Below are 6,026 nucleotides of genomic sequence, written 5' to 3' on the forward strand. Positions count from 1 at the left end.
TAAATAGATAATAAAAATTATCATTTAATATATTTTTTTCATTTACTTTATTAAAATTTTAGTTGAAGTTCTCATTTTTATTTTGGAAAAGAAAAAGATGGAGTATATACAAAACTTTCTATTTTTATATTTTTAAAATATTTGTTAGGACATTTATTAGCAAAGTCTATTATAAATTTTTTTAACAGTAAATTTATTATAAATTCTAAAAATGTTTTTTTTTTCCCTTTTTTTTAAGACTTTAAACATGAAGTTTAAGAAGACTGAGAGGATACACTGTAACTATGCGGGATAAAACGACTCCTCTAGTATCATCAATTCATCATCAACAATCATTCTAAGGATACCAAAAGGCAGGTCCACAAAATGATAACCAGGTTCCTTTTCTGTACTTAGCTTAGCTAAGCAGTCAGCTACACGGTTCCCTTTCCTGTATGTATGGCTGAATTTGAGTTGTCATTCCCTATTGATAAGGGAGTAGATTCTATTTATTAGACTACTTGGATGATTTTTTACTTTGTTTTTTTCATCAAGAACTTCTATCACCGTCTTGGAATCCAACTCTATCACTGTCTTTCTGAATCCCAACTCCCACAATGTTTTAAGACCATAATACACTCCCCAAAGCTTCGCTTGATATGCTAAATATGTCCCTATATTCCCCATGAAACCTGCAATCCATCGCCTATTCTTATCTCTCACAACTCCACCACATCTAGCCGGACCAGGGTTCCCTGCTGACGCCCTATCTGAATTCAATTTTACCCATCCCCGTGGAGGATTTTTTCATTTTATGTTCACTTGAAATCTGGTTGGGACGGTATTCAAGAGGCTTTCTTTTTTGAAGGCTGTGCGAATCTCCTCAACATGGTTAGCTATAAGCTGATGAAGACTTGGGGGTCTGCTCACAGTTGGGTTGAACACCTCTGTGTTTCGCCACTTCCAAATCCACCAACATCCTACCATGAAGATATCCATCCAAGGGTCATTTGGTTTGTTACTAAGCTCTGAGGTGAGGTTCCACCTTAGCCAAGTGTTGAAGGGAGCTCTAAAGAAGCTTTCAATTTTTGAGGGATGGATTAATCTGGACCAAACCCACGATGCTGCTAAACAGTCACGAAGCGCATATAAAAGGGTTTCTTCCGTTCCCACACATCTATGGCAATAAGGTATTGTTCCCATAATTCTTTTCCTTCTCTTCGCAGTTAGAAATTTGTTATGCAAGGCGAGCCACATGAAACATTTTATACATTAGGGCCCTTTCCAGCCCCAAATTATTTCCCATACTGTATCTAGATCTTCTTTTGTGCTTGTGATGCTTTTGTAGGCTGTTGCAACTGAGAAGTCCCCATCTCTACTCAAGCTCCAGAAGATTTTATCATCTCCAAATTTCTCTGATGGTGGTGGTATTGCTCGAATTTTACTTACAATATGATCAGGGAGGTATGTACTTAACTTATGAAAATTCCAATTGCCATTTTTTTAACATAATCTGTTACAGTTTCTTGTTGTTGACTGTCTTGTAATTGAATAATTGTATGCTGTGAGAGAGCTGTTGTTTCCCCCTGTAACCACCTATGTGTCCAAAAATTAGTTCTTTTGCCATTACCAATAGAGTAAGATGAGTTATGTAGCACCATTTTCCATACTTTTGCCAACTCTTTTCAGAGTTCCGAATCGTCTCTATGTATTTGAAATTGCTCCACCAAATTTAGCCCTCTCTCATATTTACTTATCGAGACTCTGGTCCATAAGGAGTTTGGTTCAGTGAGAATTCTCCAAAGGATTTCATAATGAAAGCTTCATTCATGATGGTTAACTTTCTAAAGCTCATTCTTCCCTTCAGTTGTTCTTTGCATAATAACTCCCAGCTCACCGCATGTATTTTCTTGGTATTCTCTTCTTCTCCCAATATGAATTTTCTCTGAAGTTTCTCAATCTGCTGGCATATATCTTTTGGAATTTTGCTGTGCAACATATCAAAATTCAATGAGGTACTCATTATCGATTTAGCTAGGGTTATTCTTCCTGCAAATGACAAACAACTGGCTTTCCATCCCTTCATTTTTCCTTGCACTCTTTCTAATATGTTCTTGAAATTCTCCTTCTTGCTTCTGCTGTTAGTAAACATCGCCCCCAAATATCTTCCCAAGCAATTCACCTCTTTGTATCCACTACTATTACAAATGATTTCCCTCAATCTATGATCTGTGCTCTTGGAGAAATAGATAGCAGTTTTTTCTTTATTAACTTTTAGACCCGATGCTTCACAAAAAGCCTCAAGAGTTGAGTTAACAATCTGTAATTGATCTGTTGATGCCTCCGCAAAGATGAGTAGATCGTCCGCAAAAAGGAGATGCGATATGTGTGGCTCATCTCTGTCTGCTTTCATTGGCAACCATTCTCCCCTATCCACCCTTTCTTCTATGAATTGGGAGAGTTTGTCTATAGCTATGACAAACAAATATGGAGAAAAGGGGTTTCCTTGACGGATTCTCTGAGTTGGGTAGAAAAGCTTTGTTTTAGAACCATTCCAAAGAATTTGATAAGTGACCGAAGCTATGCATCTTTTGATGATATCTGTAACTTGTCTAGGGATCCCAAATTCCATTAAGCACCTTTCCACATAGTTCCAATTCAACCGGTCATAAGCCTTCTCAAAGTCGAATTTTATAGCCATGAATTTCTTTCGACCCTTCATCCTTTTCATATCATGGATCATTTCCTTTGCTATGATTATATTATCATGTATTAATCTCCCAGATATAAATCTGGATTGGTTTGGAGCGATGTTTTCATTCAAGATAGGTTTTATCTTTTCAACTAGAATTTTTGTGAGACATTTATATACTACATTGCATAGAGCAATGGGGCAAAATTGAGTGATAAACTCAGGTTGGTTTACCTTAGGGATAAGAGTCAAAAGAGTCTAATTTACCTCTTTAATCATGCTAGGATTTCTCCACATGCTGGATATAAACTGGCATAAGGATTCTTTGACAAGACTCCAGTTCTCCTTGTAAAAAGAAAGCTGGCATGCCATCTTCCCCTGGGGCCTTAAGGGAGCCTATCTTGAAGAGGGCTTTTTCAATATCACTTTTGTCAGGGGGCTTCAAAATTTGAGTCCGGGCTTGTTCTTCAATACCTGAAAAGGTAGAAAAGATGGGGATCTCAGGCCTGAATTGTTGCTCTTCTTCGTAAAGATTCTTGTAATAGTCTACTGTCATGTTCTTTAGTTCTTCTTGATCTTCACACCATGCACCATCCTGTCTTCTCAGTTTTACCACTCTATTTTTCCGTCTTCTAATTGTTGTCTTAGTATGGTAATACCTCGTGTTCCTATCACCCTCCACTATCCATTGTTGTCTTGACTTTTGGAGCCAACGTATTTTTTCTTGGTTCAAAATACTTTCTAATTCATTCTTTAACTGTCTTTCAGAGCTCTTCAAGAAAAGGGTTCCTTCCATATGATGGAGCTTGCTGGATTCCTTTTAAGCGATTCAGAATTCTTCTCTTCTTCCTGAATATATTGCCAAATACTTCAACATTCCATTTCTGCAGACTTTTTGTAAGATCCTTCATTGCTGCTGGAAAGTGCATATCCCCTTTCCATACTTCTTTAACAAATGTATTAAATTGGGGGTGAGTTTTCCAAATCGCTTCAAACCGAATAGGTTTTGGACCTCTATCCAATCTTTCTGGTTGTAATCGAGCTAGGATTGGGTGGTGATCTGAAAAAACTCTTGGTAGCACCTCTATTCTTGCTTCCGCAAACTCAGTTCTCCATTTAGCATTCGCCAACGCTCTATCCAGGCGCTTGAAGACTCTATCCAAGCCTTCTCTTTGTCCTCCCCTCCAAGTAAATTTAGAGCCAACATGGCCCAAATCAATAAGCTTACTTCTATTGATCAATTCCTTGAATCTTCTGCAGGCTTGGAGATCAACTATAGCTCCTCCTTTTTTCTCACCTTCATCAGCGATTTCATTAAAATCTCCCATCAAAAGCCAAGCTTCTATCTCTCTGTTTGCTATCGTGGATAATTTTTCTCAAAGCTCCCTCCTAGTACTCTCTTGGGGACTCGCATAAATCGCAGTAAGGCACCACATGTGCATTCCCTGTTTACTCACTTCCATATGGACATATTGATTGTGAACTTCAATCATATCTAGGCTAACACAATCATCATTCCACATCACCCATATGCCTCCTGCAAAGCCTCTTGCTTCCTCAATAAAGTACTGTCTATAGCCACTGTCTCTTATCACTTCTTTGGCTTTTACTCCCCCACATTTGGGTTCAAAAATAAGATAAATATCTGGATTATATTGCCTTTTAATTTCTTTGAGTGTGCGAATGGAACCTTTATTTGCAGCACCCCTAATATTCCATGCAAGAATATTCATAAGAAATCTAACAAGTGAAGAGAGTAAAAAAAAACCTGACTGAAGGACACTGTCCTGTCCCAGCACAACCTTAACAGGCAGAAACCCATTAGTTACATACCATATTTTCCTCCTGAAGAGGAAGTTCCTTTCCATTGTCATCTTGCTCCGGGTTCAACCCTGTTTCGTACTGATTTATGGCTTCTAACATATCATCAGTTTCAATTAAACTGAATCCTGGGGATTTGGGGTCTGGATCAGGTGGTATCTCTACCTCCATTATGATTGGGTCTGTTGCTAAAACTTCTTCTGTGGCCATTGGACTTGGGAGGGTAGGGTCAATCCAATTCTCTTGAAAATGTGCTTCTTGATGGGGTGGACTCAAAGATGTTTCAGGATTTTGGTCTGGATGAGAACTTTGGTTAAGTTAATTTTGTGTGCTTGGGTTATGGACAGTTTGGGTGCAATGATTTTGGGCAAGATTATGAACAGGATGCATACATGGGTCTTGGGCAGAATGATACTTTGGGTTATTCTGGGTGTTGAACTGGGTGGTTCTACTGTTAGAGGTCATACTGGGTCTGTTTTGGTGTGTCTGGGTTTGGTCTACTTTTGTGGGCTGTGATTTTTGGGCTGTTGAGTTCTTTTCCTGAGTGCTATTAGATAATCTTTGATTTTTTGTATCTTTTTTGGGCAGGTTTTTTACTGGAGAGGTTTGATTTGTTGCTTTCTCCACCTCAGTTGTACTATTATCATTATTGGTTCCATTGTGATCCTCCACTACCTCATTTTGCAGGGGAGCAAAGTGAGAATTGTGTCCTTCCACTACAGCATCCAGAATCTTCCTTGCATCACCTCCTCCAACGCTTGTTCCTTCCCCAAGTTTGTTGCTTTTTCTGCCACGTGTAGTCCTCTGGACAAGCATCCAGGGACCAAATTCCTCATTTGAGCTTTCAATTACTTCCTTGCCCTTGTCTTTGGTTGCATTGGCATTTTTGCCCCTATCTTCAACCTCAGCTCCTACCTGCTGGGTTGCTTCACCTCTGTTTTGATGTTTTTTTTCTGGACAGCTATTCTTCTCATGCCCAATTTTTTCGCAATGGAAGCATACTTGATGGATTCCTTCATATTCTACTTTTTTATTGATATCATTAATAAGAAACTGGGACACGAGCGGTTTCTGCAAATCAACCTCTACGCAGAGACGAGCAAACTTCCCACGAGAAACTTCGACAGTAGTAGAATCTACTTTGAGTGTTCTACCAACTATATTGCCAATCTTAGTGAGAATGGCTTTGTCATAGTATTCTATTGCTAGTCCCGGTAGCCGAACCCAGGCAGCAATATTATCAATAGTAGCCTCCGCAGGATTAAAATCGGGTTTCCAGAGTCTTATTGTTAGATAGTGGTCTAGGATCTTTCATGGTCCCTCCATTATAGCGAAATCCAAGTCTTCGGAATTGTAAAATCTAACAAGAAAAAAATTATTCCCTAAATCAATCACGTCCAGACTTCCATTCTTTCCCCACATAATCTCCAATCTGCGCCTTAGTGCTAGGAGTAAAATCTTTCTTCCCGGCAACTTCACCACCAAAGAGTCCCACCAAACCTTCCTCAGTTCTCTTTTCGTCCTTTCCCCTATG

Source organism: Arachis ipaensis, chromosome B07 (genome assembly GCF_000816755.2).
Source record: "Arachis ipaensis cultivar K30076 chromosome B07, Araip1.1, whole genome shotgun sequence".
NCBI classification, from domain to species: domain Eukaryota; kingdom Viridiplantae; phylum Streptophyta; class Magnoliopsida; order Fabales; family Fabaceae; genus Arachis; species Arachis ipaensis.